Below are 19,717 nucleotides of genomic sequence, written 5' to 3'. Positions count from 1 at the left end.
TTAGTAGTTCTGTGTTTCATCTGCTTATTCACAGACACTGGATGAAACCAGAAGATAATTAATTGAAATATCCTCGACTTTGGCTCAAACTAAGAAAATTTTCTTCTAAATTTTTATGTATTTAAAAATCCAGGGGTAGGTAGTGGAGCAAACAAAATGTGATTTTCACAGACTAATGAAGCAGTGAAAAGAGGAAGAAGAACATGGAAACTGTATAATGGAAGAAATTTTTGTTTTAGAATTTGTCTGTAAAACAGTGTCTTCCTGAAGATAAAATATAGGTGAATGAACTCTACCCTTTCTCACTGGAAGTTTGATCACTGATTTTAAAATATAAAAAAATTACAATATAAAATCAAAGCCAGATTCTGGATTTATTTTTTATATTGGGGATGCAGAGTGCTAAATATCCTCAGTTAAAACATAAAACAAAACAAACTAAACCCCCTACTTTTTAATGAGCCATTCAGCACTCACAAGTGTTAATTTAGCTCATGAAATGCCTTGGCCATTTTTCTTGCCCTTTATTTCCCTTCATGTAAGAGGTAGTTTTATTTTCCTAGTCAAACTCAGAAGGAGGAAGGAGAGAAATCAAGATTAATGAAGCCCACCCGACACCATCACTCTGAGGCATTTATCAGTGATACACACATGGCTCAATCTTTTCTTATGTCCTTCTGTCATATATGTACAATCTGTCTTTAGTAGATTGGAAGAAATGTTAATATCAAAAGGTTGCACTACACTCACTCATTTTTGCCTGAGACTTCACATATTCACATTCTGTCTTATCCTTAGTGCATAATAGATAAGGATCCAATCAACAAATGATGGTCTTTCAGTTGCTTTGAGTTCTTGAACCCACATTTTTTCTAGACACTACCCAGTGGAAAAAGAGAGCAGGGGCCATTCAGATCATGCTCTGTCTGATGATCTGGTACTTGGTCTCAGTAGTGCAGAGATAGGAACTAACAAAGCTATAACTAGCAGTTCTGGGAATGGTTCAATCAGAGCCAGGCAGGGCCATACATACCATAGACATATGAGCGCCCCTTGAATTATCTTCCTTAGCCCCCAGTCCAAAGATTCTAGCTCATGTTTACTATTGTACCTTATAAATGATCTACCATTTCCCTAAAATAAAAATGCAATAATCTAGGATAATCATATTTTCTCTCAAATTAATAAAAGTAAAGTAAATCCTGTGTTTGGGGCTCTTTAATCAGACCAGGAGGTGGAACTTCAATTTTTAGCCTTCAAAGTGACTTTAGTGATTCCACTGGCTCAAGAGTCAGGTTGGAAGAAGTAAACATGCAGGTGGAGACACAGATTCTCAAGGGGCAGCTGGATGACAGATCAGCACCTAAAAACAGACTATGATCTGTCTTGGGCTTTGTGCTAGAAGAATCAATTTCTTTGCAAAATGTACACAACACTGCAGTAGAAAAAATTTAAGTTCTGCAAAGGAAGCAAGAGTTTCTATTCTATATAATAGAAAATTAAAACTTGGAAACTAGCTGCTATACATCTAGAAAGGATCCTTGATTCCCTGTTGAGAGCAATGGTACAGAGCTATGTCACTGTCCCTCTACTTTTCACATGAGGACATATGTTTTAGATTAAGGATAATAAAAGCATGGCAGCCAAGGGAATATCAAATAGTTATGCACTTATTCAATTAAAAATAAAAATGCTTTGTCTTTAAGAGATAAAAACATGATTTGGTCAGTCAAGCTAATGAATAGGTCATATTTACACTAAATTTGGTGCATGACATGGACCTCCTGAAATCTGCTCTCTGAGCAAAAAGCCTGGTATTCAATGCTGTTATTTATGAGTCACCAGCATGGCTATGTCACACCTCTAGACTAAAGTTTCTCACCAGACTCCCAAGCAGTGTTCAGGAGGTCTGGCGTCCCATTTTCTATTCTTGGTCAACCAGGTTGGTGGTTCAATGAAAGACCTGAGGTTGTGGTACTGCTAGAACTCTGCAGTGCTTGGAAGACCCAGATCACACATTGGTACTGGGCAGCATCTCCATGGAAACACTGCTGCTGGTGATGGTGGGGGACCATATTGTGCCCATAATCAAACTGGGTGGTGTGCATGCCATGCCTGTGTCCTAACTCCTATTCTATTTCCCAATCTCAAATAAAAATTCTAAAAGTGTGCAAGTCTTATGAACTGCACCTTGGCATCTAGCACCCAATAGGTGCTCAGTAACTGATAACTCAGTGAGGAAATGGATAAAGGTGTGGCTCCTAAAACATCTCTTTCCAAAGTCACCCCAAAAAGTACAACTAGATTTCCTCTTCTTTTATGTCTTTTCTGTCAGACAACAGCTAAAAGGTCTCAAAGACAGGCTGTAGCCAGTGTTCTTTGCAGAAAAAATGACAGTGGGAGACAGTACAGTTGGGGTGATCAGGAGGCGTGATCCCAGATGAAGAAGCTCCCGGCAACTTGGCAGTTAGAGCTGAAATGGAACTTGCTGCAATTTGTACTTTTTGAACTGAAATGACAACACGAGTGCCTTTTATTTTCTACTGTCACATAAAGATGGGTTTCTTTTGGATTCAGACTGTCCTGGTTCGATTCCCAGTCTGTAATTCAATGACCCTATTTCTACAGTGTTCCCAGAGAATGTAATTAGTCTGACACTGCACAAAATATGCAGTTCACACTATTTGCTGGCATCCTGTTTATTCTCCTCCTGCCCAGTTATTTGAGACTGAAATATGTTTTTAAAAGAATTATAAGGTAGAGAATCATGGAGAAGATAAATACACCATGTTCATCTCAAGTTATACCTCTTGTTTGTTTCCCAGCCTCTTTAGAATTTAGTCTTCTTCCACTGTATTCTCAGCACACCTACAACTTCTGCATACACAGATTTTTTTTCTGCTGGGAAGGGGGCAAAGGGAAAAGAAAGATTGAAAGAGAAAATAAAAAAGATGATTATGCTGTGACACTAACCCCTACTTAAAGATTGTGATTGCTCTTTCCCCAAGCTAAAGAATACAGGCTGCTTTGCAACCAAAGTTATGCAGAATCTTTGCTAATCTTCACAAAATCTGTGACTTCACAGAGGCAATGAGAAAACAAAATTTACCAAAACAGAGAATGATTCCAGGATATTCTATTACACAAGAGGAGCAAATACCTGGATGTGTGCTAATGAGAGCCTGGATAGTCAATAGAAAGCCCCATGTTTATCTACTTACAATAAAATTCAAAATCACATCAGAGAACAATTTTATTTCTTCTATGTAGTTGCATTGCATTTTTTTGGCCTCTCACACCTTAGGAGGTTATTTTCAGCCTGTCCACCAAGAAGGTCAATTGAAAAATGTAAAGATAGATGAGTACTTTCATATTTTAGTGGGAACTGACGATACTAAGCATGTGTGTGTGTGTGTGTGTGTGTGTGTGTGTGTGTGTGTGTGTGTGTGTGTGTGTGTGTGAAGCCTCTTCTTATCAGGATTATGTAAACAGGTCCTTTTGGAATTATTTTTACAGACCCTATTTTATTCTAATTTGTAAGCAGGTTATCAATATATTGATATTGATGATGGCAATAACCGATCTAGTTACTACACTTTGCCACTGTCAAGTGTTTATGCTGTTTAACCAGCACACTGAGTCGCAGATGTGATCATAATTTTTTTATATAGATAAAAAGTGGCTTCATGCTCTGCCTCCGCAGGCAGATAGATGAAACTTAGCAGGTGCAAGGCTGGGCAGTCACCTCAGGTCACAGAATTGATTCTTGTGAGCCTGCCTTGGTCTATCATGCAAGAATAATCTCCCTCTCTTTCTCAATATTAGCCTCTAGTATGAAGTTCTTCCTGAACTCTGAAGCTATGTCATAATTTCCAGGACTGTTTAAATCATAGTCACACTGGAAGAAGAAGGAGACATCCAGTTAGCCAATGGTTCTCTCAATAATGGAACCTCAACATGGCTAGTGGCCATGCTATCATTTATGTTTTTATGCAAGGAATTAAACAAGGAATAATTTCTGAGAAAGAGGAACTCATAGACTAAGATCTGCAATTTTTAGTAAATATTAGATAAATTTTATAAGCATACAATATTATTTAATTCAAAAGGAACCATGGGGTTATGACTTAATGGTAGAGTAGTTGCTTTCTGCTCTTTAGCCAGCGACAAGTTTTGAACAAAATCGCTCTTAAAATAAGTTTTGGAATTTAAAAGTCTGCTTTGGGTGGTATGTGTATGTGGACATGATGGAGAAAATGAACATCAAGATATTTTTGCTCAATATGGTTTATCTATTCTCATGACACAAGTTGAATATTAAAAAGCATTAAATGATTCTCTAATTATATTTCATATTTTCTCCCAAGTAATGGTACACGAATAGTTAGAAGATATTTAGCTCCTTCAACTACTTGACCTTCTATTTAAGTGATGCTCAGAGGGTGAATGGTTTTGATCTCTCTTATTAAGGTTTTTAAAAATATATCATTCCAATTTAATTCAGCAAAACTAAATTCAGATTCTGACCACCAAGATAATGAAAATAAGATTTACTGTTTTGAAATCAAATGGAAAAAGCAACAAGAAATTTATAAGATATTCCTTTCTTTCAGCTTATACTTGGTTGTCAAAGAATTTTTTGTAGGTACAAGACATTCTAAGAATGTCAGATTAAAGTTAATTAAGGACATATGAGAAATATATTTGAAAATACCTGCTATAATTATGTTTTCTATAAATAGATAAACCACATTTCTCGTCAATACCTATTATTATAATGTATCTTAAATTTTTCTTAAAAAAAACAAAACAAAACACCACCACACATTGTTCTTTAGACATCTATCCATTATTTAGTATCAGTTTCCAGTTGCTGTTCTCTGACAAATGGTGATGAATTTTGCGGTGGAAATTTAAAAAATCAATTTAGAAAAGGTTATTTAAATGTTCTGTGAAAATGTAATATACCAGAATGTCTTTTATTAGGATACTGAGCACAACCAGACACTATCCTGTTGTATGTGCATAAAATCAGATTTTGGTATTGTCAGGGCAACTGGTAAGCCACCAGTGAAAAACGGGAGTACTGCATTTCCAACAGCCCCACTCCAACATTGCTAACTGTACCTGGTGTCTTTTTCAGTTTGATAAATTACGATAAATTATCTTTAAAAAGGGCCCCCTTAGCTTCTCATCTCTAAAAGCAAAAACAACAATGGAGCTAAAATGCCTTATTGCATTGTAGTTAGCTGGTCTATGTATATTGAAGAGTCAGAAAAGTATGAATTACAATGAAATCAAGATAGACTGTTACTAGTACATTGAGGTTTATATCAGGGAATATGGGCAAATAAACTCCAAACAGTAGTATTTTTCCCAAATCTCTCCTGGCAGAGGTTTCCAGAGGCATCTAGGAAGTGTACTGCTATAACATTCTAGGGAAGACTTTCTCATTCCTAACATGTGAGTTTTATCCAGAGCTTAAATGAAACCAAAAATGCTGACATTAAAGACAAGGTATACAAAGTTAAAGCCAAAGCTGGGATAGGTACATCTAGGCTAAGATGCAAGGAAAGCTCTTTTGAACAAGAAAAATCTTTATTGGGTTCTGAAGGGTAGGCAAAACATAACAAAGTACAGTTTAGAAACAAAGAAAGGGAAAAGTTAGCTAGGCAGAGAGAATAGTTTAAATTAATCTCAGGAGGCTGTGAAAATGTGCCCACTGAAGCCAATAGAATATGCTTACAATTATAAAGTAGGAGAAATATGAACTATGAATGGCACAAATACGACCATGTAAATAAGTAACATGATCACAGACTTTAATTCTATCATATTGGTAGGTATAGAAAATATAAATAGTCTGAATATGAGTTAACAGAACTGTCATATAGGATAAACAACAAAAACTACAAATTAGGACCTTAGAAAAAAGAACTCTATCTTAAATATGAGTACAATGATACAATAAAATAGATGATACAAAAATGATATTCCACAAGTCATTATAAGAAAGTTGGAGTGGGGGGGCCAGAAAGATAGCACAGCAGTAGGGTATTTGCCTTGCACACAGCTGACCCAGGAGGGAGGTTTGAATCTTAGCACCACATTTGGTCCCCTGAGCCAGCCAGGAGCTATTTCTGAGCACAGAGCCAGGAGTAGCCCCTGCCCAGTGTGACAGAAAAACCAAAAAAAAAAAAATGTTGGAGTCGTTATATTAACAACAGTTAAGAGTATAATCTCAGGCTAAAAAAAGTACTATTAGAAAAAAAGGACATTACATAATATAAAGAAGTCAGTTCATCAAAAGAATAATCCTAAATATGCACTTACATAAACGCTTCAAGATACGTGAGCTAAAAACAGAATTTAAAAATAGTTTTCAAGGAGAAGTAAGATCAGATTTATACATAGATATTTTTGATTCTTCTCTCATAGTAAGAATACAGAAATAGGGCCAAATCAAAAGGAATATAGAATGGAAAATATAAAAGACTTGAGTAAAATGATAAATGAAATCCAGCTGACAATTATAGATAGTGACATCGTAAGTGTATAGTATAAAACATTTAAGTGCAGATGGATTAATCAACAAGATTGTTCTAAAAAAGATATCTTAATGAATTTAAAAGAATAAAATTTATATAAAATATTGTCTAAATTCTAAAATTTATATTAGAAACAGACATTTGGAAAATCTCATATATTTAAAAACTAAACAGTATACTTTTAATTAACTCAAGGATCAAAAAGCAGGTCACAAGGAAAATTATAAAAAGTTTTCAGCTGAGTGAAAGTGAGGAAAATAACGTAAGCAGAATTGCTTTATGGAAGGAAATACCTTCACATGCATATACTAAGCAAGAAGATGGGCCTCAATTCAAAGACCAAAAGCTTCCCTTAAAACACTAGGGAACAAATAGTGAACTAAGGCAAAACAAGTAAAAGGAAATAAAAAAGTTTCAATTATCAATGTACAAAGTGGAAAAACACAGGGAAAAAAAGGCAATTTCTTAGAAAGTCAGAATGTTAATGAGAAAAAGAAGACATATTATAGATTCTAGAGATATTCAAAATTAATAAACAAAAAAGAAAATGTCAATCAATTTGACATCTTAGTTAAAAAACAAAGTTCCTGCAAAAGTACAAATAACTAAAACTGATGTACAAAATGAACTATATATACATATATATAATCCAATCATCCTAATCTCATTAAATACATATAATTAAGGAATTAGTTATTATATTGCACAACAATATGATGACTATACTTGACAGTATCTTTGAATATTTGACGGCTCTCTAATTTGATATAAACTCAGAAAACATGAGGAGGAAACATTCTGCATCTAGTTTCTGAATCCATCATTATGGTGATACAAACATCACACTAGGATATGGTAAATTGTTGAAAATACAAAAAAAAATACCTAACAGATATAGGGACGGAGGAAAATACTTAAAGAATCACAAAACAAGGAACCAGAGATATAGTATAGTGGGAAGGGCACTTGCCACGCATACAGTTGAACTGGGTTCTATCCCCATATCTCCATGTGGCCTGAGCACTGCCAGGAGTAAGCCCTGAGAACAGCTGGTTATGTCCTCAAATCTAGCTAAATGTGATGTAAAATCAGCTTCTCCATTCATTAAAATAGGCATTTTCTCATATCATAACCAAGTCTCTAAAGGCTGATGCCTTTGACACTGATAAATCCATCACCTTAATGTACCACTAAGTAAAATACCACATCAAAACATTTAGTTTTTAGGTGAAAGACTAAATTATTTCTTCTAAACCAAGGATGTTGGCTTATAACATTTCTAGTCAAGGATGAATAGAAGGCCTAGCTAAGATAATATAGCAAATAGTTTAACAGTCTCAAAGATCATAAAGAAGTAAACTGTCCACAAAAAACAAAGTTGTCTACAAAGAAAATCCTAAGAAATTTACTTTTACAAAAGTTATTAAAATAAATACTTGAATTTAGCAAGATCATAAGATAAATATCAACATACAAAATTTCATTTTATGTTAATATTCGATGGACCCAGAAAATTGGAAAATGAAACTTGAAAGGTGCCCTTTAGGACATTCAAAAATCAATTAGTTGAAAATTTAACAAGCTATTTTGACAAGAGAAATTAAAGAAAACCTAAATAAATGAAGAGATATTTTATATTAGTATATTAGAAACAGAATAGTAAAACATCAATATTCCCCCTAGTGATCAATTGATGCAACCTGATCCCAATTATAAGGCCCATTGGACAGTTTAAAAAAATTTGCTTGAAAAGTCGAAACTAAAATTTAAAAAGTTGAAACTAAAATTAATATGAAAATGAGAAAAACTTACAATAATTAAAAACATTTGAAAAATAAATATAAAGTTCTGTCAGTGCCTTGTATATATTGGATATTAGCCTCTTATCTGATGGATATTGGGTGAATAGTTTTTCCCACTCAGTGGGTCGCTCTTGTATCCTAGGCACTATTTCCTTTGAGGTACAGAAGCTTTTCAGCTTAATATAGTCCCATCTATTTATCTTTGCTTCCACTTGTTTGGAGAGTGCTGTTTCCTCCTTGAAGATGCATTTAGTTTCAGTGTCATGGAGTGTTTTACCTATGTGTTGTTCTATATACCTTGTGGTATCAGGTCTGATATCGAGGTCTTTAATCCATTTGGATTTTACCTTCATACATGATGTTAGCTGGGGATCTAAGTTCACTTTTTCGCAAGTGGCTAATCAGTGTCCCAACACCACTCGTTGAAGAGGCTTTCCCTGCTCCATTTAGGATTTCTTGCTCCTTTATCAAAAATTAGATGATTGTATGTCTGGGGAATATTCTCTGAGTACTCAAACTTATTCCACTGATCTGAGGATCTGTCTTTATTCCAATACCATGCTGTTTTGATAACTATTGCTTTGTAATACAGTTTAAAATTGGGGAAAGTAATGCCTCCCATATTCCTTTTCCCAAGGATTGCTTTAGCTATTTGAGAATGTTTATTGTTCCAAATGAATTTCAAAAGTGTTTGATCCACTTCTTTGAAGAATGTCATGGGTATCTTTAGAGGGATCACATTAAATCTGTATAATGCTTTGAGGAGTATTGCCATTTTAATGATATTAATCCTGCCAATTCATGAGCAGGATATGTGTTTCCATTTCCGTGTGTCCTCTCTTATTTCTTGGAGCAGGGTTTATAGTTTTCTTTGTATAGGTCCTTCACCTCTTTGGTCAAGTTAACTCCAAGATAATTGAGTTTGTGTGGCACTAATGTGAATGGGGTTGTTTTCTTAATGTCCATTTCTTCCCTATCATTATTGGTGTATAAAAAGGCCATTGATTTTTGTGTGTTAATTTTGTAGCCTGCCACCTTGCTATATGCATCTATTGTTTCTAGATGCTTTTTGGTAGAGTCTAAGGGGCTAATATGCAAAATATACAAGACATTGACAAAACTTTACAAGAAAGAAACATCTAATCCATTCAAAAAATGGGGAGAAGAAATGGACAATTTGACAAAAAAGAATTACAAATGGCCAAAGGCATGTGAAAAAATGCTTCACAGCACTAATCATCAGGGACATGCAAAGCAAAACAACTATTAGGTACCATCTCATACCACAGAGATTGGCGCACATCACAAAGAATGAGAACAAGCAGTGCTGGTGGTGATGTGGAAAGAAAGTAACTCTTTTTTATGTTTATGCATAAACATGTGTTTTTTTTATTTAAACACCTTGATTACAAACATGATTGTGGTTGGATTTCTGTCATGTAAAGAACACCCCTCATCACCAGTGCAGCATTCTCATCACCAATGTCCCTGCTGGTGGGAATGCTGTCTAGTTTAACCTTTATGGAAAGCGATGTGGAGAGTCCTCCAAAAACTGGAAATTGAGCTCCCATATGATCCAGCTATGCCACTCCTAGGAATATACCCTAGGAACACAAAAATACAATACAAAAATCCCTTCCTCACACCTATATTCATGGCAGTGCTATTTACAATAGCCAGACTCTGGAAACAACCAAGATGTCCTTCAACAGATGAATAGCTAAAGAAACTGTGGTGCGTATACACAATGGAATATTATGCAGCCGTCAGGAGAGATGAAGTCATGAAATTTTCCTATACATGGATGTACATGGAATCTATCATGCTGAGTGAAATAAGTCAGAGGGAGAGAGAGAGAGAGTGAGAGAGAGAGAGAGAGAGAGAGAGAGAGAGAGAGAGAGAGACGCAGAATAGTCTCACTCATCTATGGGTTTTAAGAAAAATAAAAGTCATTTTTGCAACAATCCTCAGAGATAATGAGAGGAGGTCTGGAACTTCCAGCTCACCTCATGAAGCTCACCACCAAGAGTGGTGATTGCAGTTATAGAAATAACTACACAGAGAACTACCATAATCATGTGAATGAATGAGGGAACTGGAAAGCCTGTCTGGAGTACCTGTGGGGGTGGGATGGGATGGAGGAACATTTGGGACATTGGTGGTGGGAATGTTGCACTGGTTAAGGGGGTGTTCTTTACATGACTGAAACCTAATCACAATCATATATGTAATCAAGATGTTTAAGTAAAGAAAAAAATTATTACATATGACTTAAGATAATGTGATAGAATAAAGCATGACAAGATAACGCTAATATATCGAAAAATCAGTGAAAAAAAAACAAAAATAAGACATTCTTTTCTTTTAAATATGGAATGCTTCACGAATTTGCATGCCATCCTTGCGCAAGGGCCATGCTAATCTTCTCTGTATAGTTCCAATTTTAGTATATGTGCTGCCGAAACGAGCACAACATAAGACATTCTTGCAATAATTTTTAGAGATAAAAGAAAGGAGCGCTAAAAGTCCAGCTCACTACATGAAGCTTATCACAAAGAGTGATGAGTTTAGTTAGAGAAATAACTACATTTAGAACTATTATAACAATGTGAATGAATGAGGGAAGTAGAAAGCCTATCTAGAGTACAGGCGGGAGTGGGGTAGGGAAGAGGAAGATTTGGGACATTGGGGATGGGAATGTTGCACTGGTGAAGGGGGGTATTTTTTACATGACTGAAACCCAACCACAATTATGTTTGTAATCAAGGTGTTTAAATAAAGATATTAATTAAAAAAGAAAAACATTGGCTAAAATTGGGAAAAAAAGAAAATTAAATATAGATTATAGGATATACATTACTTTAAGGCTTGTGTGATTGACATAAGTATAAAACTGTATACTATGCTAAAACTACAGAAGAATCAATATATAGAAATGTATAAATATCTAGGCAACTAATTTGTAATTAAATAGTCAAAGTAACTGAAATGGGACAAGGAAAGTGTTAGAAAAAGTTAATATCCATATTTTAATAACAAAAACTTCGGCCATTAATTTACTTTACTTAAGTAACAAAACACATTAAAAAAAAGTCCTCAACACCCTACCAAACAAAACCTCAAAGTGCCATGAATACCTAAATTTAAAAGCAAAGGATGAAATTTCCAAAGAATAAAGAACAAGAAAATCTTTGTGACAAGATTTCTTTGTTAGACAGATTTCTGAAAGTTGACATCAAAATCATCCAGGTGGGGCTATAATTATGGCACAACAGATGGGGTATTTGCCTTGCATATGGCCTATGTGGGTTTGATTCCCGGCATCCTATTTGGTCCTCCAAGCTCACCAGAGTCAAGAGTAAATCCTGCATAGCACCATGTGTATGTCCCAAAACCAAACCCAAACCAAACAAACATATACAAAAGCAAAGCATCCAGAAGGGGCAGTGCAGTGTTCTGTTTATGGCTAAAACTGAACTATAATCATGCTTGTAATTGTAGTGCTTAAAGATTTTACTTTTTAATAAAATAACCCCACAAAAAACAAGCAAACAAACATTGATCATCAAAATTTAAAAATAACCTTTTTAAAGACATTCCTCTTTTATCCCCTTTTTTTGGTTTTTGAGCCACACCTGGTGGCTCAGGTGTTACTCTTGGCTCTGTGCTCAGAAATTGCTCCTGGCAGGCTCAGGGGACCACATGGGATGCCAGGAATCAAACCCGGGTCTGTCCCAGTAGGCCACATGCAAGGCAAATGCCCTACTGCTGAGCTATCACTTTGGTAAAAATATTCCTCTTAAGAAACTGAGAGGAAATACTTACAGGAAACATTATGAGAAGACTTGCTTCAAAAATACAATTTAAAAATAATCTTACAATAGCTACAACTCAATAATAACAAGACAAACAGCCCAATTAAAATTGGGCCTCAGAAAAGGAGCATATATTGCACCAAAAAGTTATATAAATAACCGCCAAGCAAGTAAAATGATATTGAACAACACTAGTTACCAGAGCAATGCAAACTCAAGCTACCAGCTCCTCCAGTGAAAGGCAAAAATTAAAATCCTATGCCAACTGTGAAGGCGAGGGACAAGAGGAATTTTTGTAAACTCCTGATGGAAATGCACAAGTTCTCTCTCTCTCTCTCTCTCTCTCTCTCTCTCTCTCTCTCTCTCTCTCTCTCTCTCTCTCTCCCTCTCTCTCTCTCTCTCTCTCTCTCTCTCCCTCTCTCTCTCTCTCTCTCTCTCTCTCTCTCACACACACACACACACAATCCAGCAGGACCAAGAAAAAAAAGTCCATGTGTCCACAAGGAAAAGCAGCAATAATAAATGCTCATAGCAGCATTGTTCATAATAGCTCCAAACTAGAGATGAGGGAAGTCCACAGATGATTGAATAAGCAAATTAAATGTTCATACTAAGGGACTCTACTGATTTACTATTTATAGAAAAATATTTTCCAAGCTTTGATTTAAGTGTCCTCAACTGAAAAAATAAAAGTATCATTTAGAAAAGATAATCTAGTGCCATTTCCAACATTCTACCAGCAAGTTAGCAATATTTCCGTTAGTGCATTTTTGTTAGAGTCTATACCACTTAACCTAGTGTGAAGAAGAAAAAAACAAACCACCCAAATCAGTGGTCCTCAACTTTTTAAACAGTGAGCAAGTCACTGTCCCTCAAACCACTGGAGGGCAGGACTTTAGTAAAAATAAAAACTATGAATAAATTCCTATGCACAGTGCATATATCTTATTTTGAAATGAAGAAACAAAATAGGAACAAATACAATATGTGGCTCATGAACCATAGTTTGAGGACCACTGACCAAATGGATGCTTTGCCAGATTATTTTGAGTTACTTTATCAAAACTCATTCTAATCACTTATTATGATTACTTAATAAAAAGTAATGGCTAGAATAATTCAGAGAACAAAGATAAATTCTGTAAGAAAGAATGATAAAAGTTGCTACTCCTCCAATCTTTCTTAAGAAAGACTTCCATACTAGAGAGTCCATGTAAGAGAGACCTTTAATTAACTTGGGAAATTAAAAGCAACTTTTATATGACAAGATACACTCAGATGAGTACATAAGCACATCATAAAAAAAAAAATCTACGATGCTATTTCAGGTATGTCATTGAGTAGGCATTTCAGGCAGTTCAACCAAGCCAAAACTGAAATTTATTAATGCTATGAACTAGATAAACAATATAATCCAAGCAGGATAGACCTTATTTTTATGTTTTATTGTCTTTATTTAAATTGCAATGTATAATTATCGCAGGATGAGCACAAGTATAACCATGAAAAGAACCCTGGAAGAGGCAACTCTGCTGCCCTTCCCAGTGTGAATGAAAGACCAAAATGCTAGTTATTAAGGGGATCAACTGCTAGGTTTTGTACAGATCTTGGTCAATTGGCAATAATCTTTAAGAATTTTTGGAATCATGGCAAGAAGAATTTTTTTAAAAAGAAAAATTATTTTACTGATTAAGAGGAATAAAGAATGGATGCTTGCAATTTGGTACCTTCCCCCACATCAATTTCCTGGATTTTGTGCTTTCTGGAGTCCTAAGTGAATCTTAAAAAAAGTAGGCAAGTCAGTGATGAAAGACTCAGAAAAACAAAATACAAACATATATACAAACAAATAAATACAAACAAAATACAAACATAAGACACATGCAAACCTATGTTCAGTGCAGAACTTAGTATAATAGCCAGGATATAGAAACAATCCAAATGTCCAGTGAAGGACACATAGGAAACTGGAAATCATCAGAGGAAACTGGAGGGCATCATGATAACCAAAATAAGTCAGTAGGAGGACAAGTACCTAATGAACTCAATTCGCCACATTAGAGAGAAACAAGAAACATATTAAAAAGTATTAAAAAACAAAACAAACAAATGATATAAAGGAATCAAAAAAAAAAAAAAAAAGAAACATATAGACCTTGGGCACTGGGCTGCAGAATGACCAGGTTAGTAGCAGGGTAGGATTGGGGAAAGAATGAGGGGGCCTAGAGTTAACACTAAGGAGATGGTGGAAGGTCTTGGGTACTTCTGTGGTGCTCAGGCAAGACAACAGTGTAGATCAAAAACATAAACAGCAACACTTCTGAAAACATTGATTGTAGAAAGAGGGTCAAGTGAAAATGTGATTAAGTCTTTCAAATAATGAAGACAAAACAAATGCTATCTGTATAAATTTAGTTCTTTCTATGTACCAGATGCCAGATGTTTTAACTCATGGGATCCTTCCATTGGTCCCATAAATTTGGTGTTATTATGAATCCCGTTTTATTTTAATTTAATTTAGTTTTATTTTCTTGTTCAGAATTTACTACTGGATCTGGAGAACATATGGGCTGCCATGGATTAAACTCAGCTTGACGGTGTGTAAGGCCTTACAAGTTGGACTATTGCTCTGGTCCCCAAAGCCCTTTTAAACACAAGAAGGTATGAGTAGTTTTAGTCAATTGTCCCAATTCCCACAGTTAGTAACTGAAAGAGCCAGAATTCAAACTTTTTCCTAGAATCTATTTTTTGCCCGTTAAGCTACACTGTCCATCAAATCTTTATAGCTAAGTTAATTAAAGATGGTCTTGTTCCTTGATCAAATTTGCCTCAAGAATTAAGAAACTTTACAGAATATATTTTTAAAATTAAAATTTAATTTATTCTGATGAGTTTTAGTGACTTGCAACTGTAGCATGTATTTATTCTTGCCGGCCATCCCCCCTCTCTCATTTTTATTAATTTCCTACAGGAAATTGCAAGTTAATAGAAAAAGCAGCACTGGAACTGCCTCACATCCTATAGTTATTAATTAAAGCAAAGTCTGGTTCAGTAACTTTGGATACTAAAAATATAGACTTAAACAAAGCTGACTGCCTCTTGAAATGAAATTTCAACTTCAATAGTCTGTCGAAAAATTTATGCATTAAAATCCACGTCTTCCCTTAAAGAAATTCTCCACCAGATTCCTAGTGAATAAAGCAACTCCATATCTGACTGTTCCTCTCTAAGACTTCAGGATCCGAGTAACACTGAAATAAAGGACTCCCGCTGAAATTCGTTTCTTTTAAAGGCTGTTAGTCTCATCATTTGACTACAGTTCCTTCCACAGGTTATTACCCACAATCAATAAAGCAAGGAACTGTATAAACTATCTTATTAATTTTATACAATGGTTAGTAAACTTTAAAAGACTGTACTATGAAACTTTTAAGTGTTTCTGATGGCTTTAGATCATACTGGATCATTTGTCGTTTTCTGTGGCTTAAAGTGTTAGGTAAGTGGAGATCATGCTGGGAAAATGCACATAATTTCTGCATGTGAAAATCCATTCCATTGTAGTATTTTTTTATGTGATGTAAGGTTATTGTTGGGATTTATTTTAGCTTTTTTTTTTTTTAAATCTTGATCAGTAAAAGTCTCAAACTGACAAATAGACCAATGACTTCACATGCTGGGGGCTGCCAGTACATAAATTATTGCTCTCTACCTACACCCCACCCACTCGCCCCCCCCATCTTTTCCAAACCCTCCCACTGCTGGATAAATCAGGATCCTGTCAAGGTCAAATTGTGGATCTAACATATCAAGTAACTCAAGTCTCAAGTCTCTTTAAAGACAACCCAGCAAAGCAGATTCCAAGCGAGGATTCTCCATAGGAAAGAGACAGCAATAGTAAACAGTACACATTTGATTGAAACACCTAAGATCTGAGTGAGGTGGAATTCCAATTAGTTAACCACTGTTTTAATGGACTTATGCAAACGACAATACAGAATCATTTATGGTAAGTAGAGAGGGTGAGGGGTAGAAGGATGAACCTGGGAAGTCAAAGAGATAGTAGGTAGGGTGCTTGTCTCTGCACATGACTGATCTGGATTCAATCCTTGGTACACCATATGGTTCACTGAGCCCTGCCAGGAGTGATCCCTGACAGAGTCAGGAATAATTCCTGGATAGGTGGATATGGTCCACAAAACATTTAAAAGAATATGACTGTAATAATGATCATGTTGTGTCACAACGGCATGGTTTTCCCAAGAGTTATTAGAGAAGTAGGCAAATAAATTGCTGCAAGGAGTATTCTTTAACATACATCCATCTTATGCATTTATAGCACGGATAAGTGGCCAACAAATTGTTCATGAGACTCTGTCTATATATTGGTAGACTCATCTATAAACCAATCTCTGATTAATTATTCCTTTTAAAAATAAATTGACTTGTTTATCTTGGCTTCAATTTGCTTGGTCGGTATTATTTCATCTTTGAAGATACCTTTAAGTTCAATGTCAGGGAGAGTTCTGCCTGCATTTTCCTCTATGTACCTTATGGATTCAGGTTCAATATCAGGCCTTTAATCTATTTTGATTTGACTTTTGGCCATGGTGTCACAAAGAGGACTGAGTTCTTTTTCTTTTTTCTTTTTCTTTTTCTTTTCTTTTTTTTTTTTTTTTTTTGCATATAGCTGATCAATTTTCCCACCATGTTTTTCACCTATTGAAGAGGCATCTTTTTACTCCATTTCATACTTTTGCTCCTTTATCAAAGATTAACTGATCATATACCTGAGGGTCTGTTTCAGGATATTTCACTTTTTTCCACTGATCTGAGGATATGTCTTTATTACAGTACTGTGCTGCTTTAACTACTACCTCTTTGTTGAATAGTTTGAAGTTGGAACAAGTGATACTTCCTATCTTCTCTACCCAAGAATCACTTTAGCTATTTGAGGTGGTGTAGGTTAGAGTTATTGTTCTATATGAATTTGAAAACCTTCATGGCGATCCTTACAGGGTCTTCACTGAATCTGTGCAAAAGCCCCTCTTGTAGAAGCAGACTGGTAAATGGAAGGCAAATGGGGTGGGAGGCATTGGTGGAGAAAGTGAACTTTGGGGAAGGGACTAGTGTTAAAACATTGTATGTCTGAAAGCCAATCATAAATAACTTAAATTTAAAGGTAATAAAATAAAATTAGAATTAAGATGTGCTCAAAAGAAGTTATGGGGAATAAATTCTTTGTATATTGATTAATATTTTCAGGTTGCCTCCCCTATAATTTTAGTATTTCCCAATTGGGAATGTGTAGACAGTAGTATAACTATCTCTACTATATATTATTACAAAATACTAAAAAATTATGTCTTTCAACATAAGGTGACTATGTCATTGTGGTTTATGATGTACATGGATTAAAGTATATATATACATATATATATATATATATATCCTGGGGAGTTGTTAGTGAATGGACAATCAAGACAAATAAATTAAAGTCAGTGCAGTTCTGGGAAGAAAGTTCAAGTGACTGGAATTTGTAGTTTTCATGGCATTGAATAATCCTATACTACTAGATGTGGCCCCCACCCTCATACAATAATGTCAGTACATGGTATGTTCTTGACAGTACTATTTACAATAGTCAAAGTATGGAAACAATTCAAATAACTAACAACAGATACACTTATGAAAAAGTTGTGGTAGATCTGGACAAAATGGACTACTACTTGATTATAAGGAAAGATAAAGTCTTGGCTTTGATACAAGTTGGGTGGAATTAGATCATATCATGTTAAATTAAAATAGTCTGCTAAAGAAAGACACATGTTAGATGATCACACTTTTATGTGGCATGTACAGAAGCAAAAACTTGAAGATGCCCAATGAAAACAAATCATTGGACACCAACAACACAATTGAGGTTCTCAAGTAAGCAGGCAATGGACGTGGTAATGGGAGGGATGGGTGAACTAAAAGGGATCTAGCAACAGGATGGAAGGTTTTGCTAGTTTGGTGATAGTGGAAGTGCAGTAACTTAGTTCATCAAAAGCATAAATATTAACCCCATTGCAAAGAATACAACCTCATTAATAGTAAAAGAAAGATACATGTTTCTTAAAATGCATAAAAGTAGCTTAGGTCTCTCTGGGTAGTAGTCAAGAAAATTGGACTTGGAGCTGGACCAATACCACAATGGGGAGGGTGTTTGCTTTGCATGTAGCTGACCCAGGTTTGATCCCCAGCAACCCATATGGTACTCTGAGCCAGCCAGGACTGGTTTATGAGTGAAGAGTCAGGAGTAACTCCTGAGCAATGCCAGTTGTGGCCCCAAAACAACAACAACATAAAGAAAATTGGTAACTCTATGTTTCTCTGTAACTTAGATAGACTATTACATCTCTCTAGCTTTATTTTTTGCTCCCTTCCAAAGCAATGAGCATAATGGTCTCTATAAGAGTTTTTAGGACATTATTATTAAAAATGCTCCTTAGCCTTATGTAAAAGAATAAGAATAGGTATAAGTCTTATTGTGTATTTCCTTGAGTAGATATTATTTTCTCCATCTCCTTTCTGAATTTCTTTAGTAGGAAATTCTTTAGTAGGAAATTCTAGTAAATAAGTTTCTCTTGGGTTCTGAGTTCAAGTTAGAACCAGATTATAGGGATTGTTTAGCTTGTTTTATTGATTGATTGATTAATTGATTGTTGGGCCACATCCAGCAGTGCCCAAGGGTGACTTCTGGCTCTGTAATTAGAATAGGCCTGACAGGATGGGGGACCTTTTGGGTGCCATGAATTGAACCTGGTCCCTTGCAGGTCAGCTGCATGCAAGGCAAATGCCCTACCATTGTGCTATCTCTCTGGCTCTTAGCTTGTAATTTTTATCCCCCCCCATATACACCTGTGTAACATACACTAAAAATACTGTTCCTTTTGGCATAGATGGGGAAGTATTACATATAGAAAGCAGTTCTTATCTAATAGGACTAGGAACTCATAAATTGTATTTTGCAGGAGAGGCCTTTCACCCTGAACATTTGTCATGGTGACTTAGGCTTCAGTCAATTGAACATCAGCCATTCAACTCTGAACCATGGATCCCATCTTTGGAACCAGCATGGTTTCTGCTCCAGCACAAGGAATCAAATGTCTACTGGGGAAGGCCCTAATGCTGTTCTAACACAGTCTTGCTCCAGGGTGGATTCAAATAATACCCTGACGACTTGGAACAGCATGCTTTCAGAGCAGGTATCCCTTGCCTCACCACCTAATAGTGAGATGGAACCAGAAGATGCTCCATGACACTCTTATTTCGACATAAAATCTTGCAAAAACTAAGCTCTCTAATTACAGAAGCCTGGCTGTGACAACTATGACTGAAGAGAACTTTCCGTGGGGCCATGAAGACTTTGTGATTAGACAACTTAGTATGTCTGGAGCCTGTAGTTCGTCTTATGGCAGGATGCTTCATGGCTACGGACACCCTGTTTCTAAGCCAAATGATTTTCCTTTCTATTTTCCCCTGTTTCTATTTCTCTGCATCTATGCAAAAC

The 19,717-nt window shown here is 35.6% G+C and overlaps 1 protein-coding gene and 1 non-coding gene across 2 annotated transcripts in view; both read right to left on the bottom strand.

The window, feature by feature from the left end:
* Positions 1-19,717, bottom strand: part of ATRNL1 (attractin like 1) — a 733,758-nt gene that overhangs the window by 153,509 nt on the left and 560,532 nt on the right. The gene's annotated exons all lie outside the window — the stretch shown is intronic.
* LOC125995319 (U6 spliceosomal RNA) lies at positions 10,715-10,821 on the bottom strand. The gene has a single exon (XR_007490863.1). It is a non-coding gene; the product is annotated as a U6 spliceosomal RNA (small nuclear RNA).

Source organism: Suncus etruscus, chromosome 17 (genome assembly GCF_024139225.1).
Source record: "Suncus etruscus isolate mSunEtr1 chromosome 17, mSunEtr1.pri.cur, whole genome shotgun sequence".
Classification (NCBI taxonomy): domain Eukaryota; kingdom Metazoa; phylum Chordata; class Mammalia; order Eulipotyphla; family Soricidae; genus Suncus; species Suncus etruscus.
Note: the sequence above shows the minus strand (reverse complement) of the source record. Positions and strands in the feature narration are given on the sequence as shown.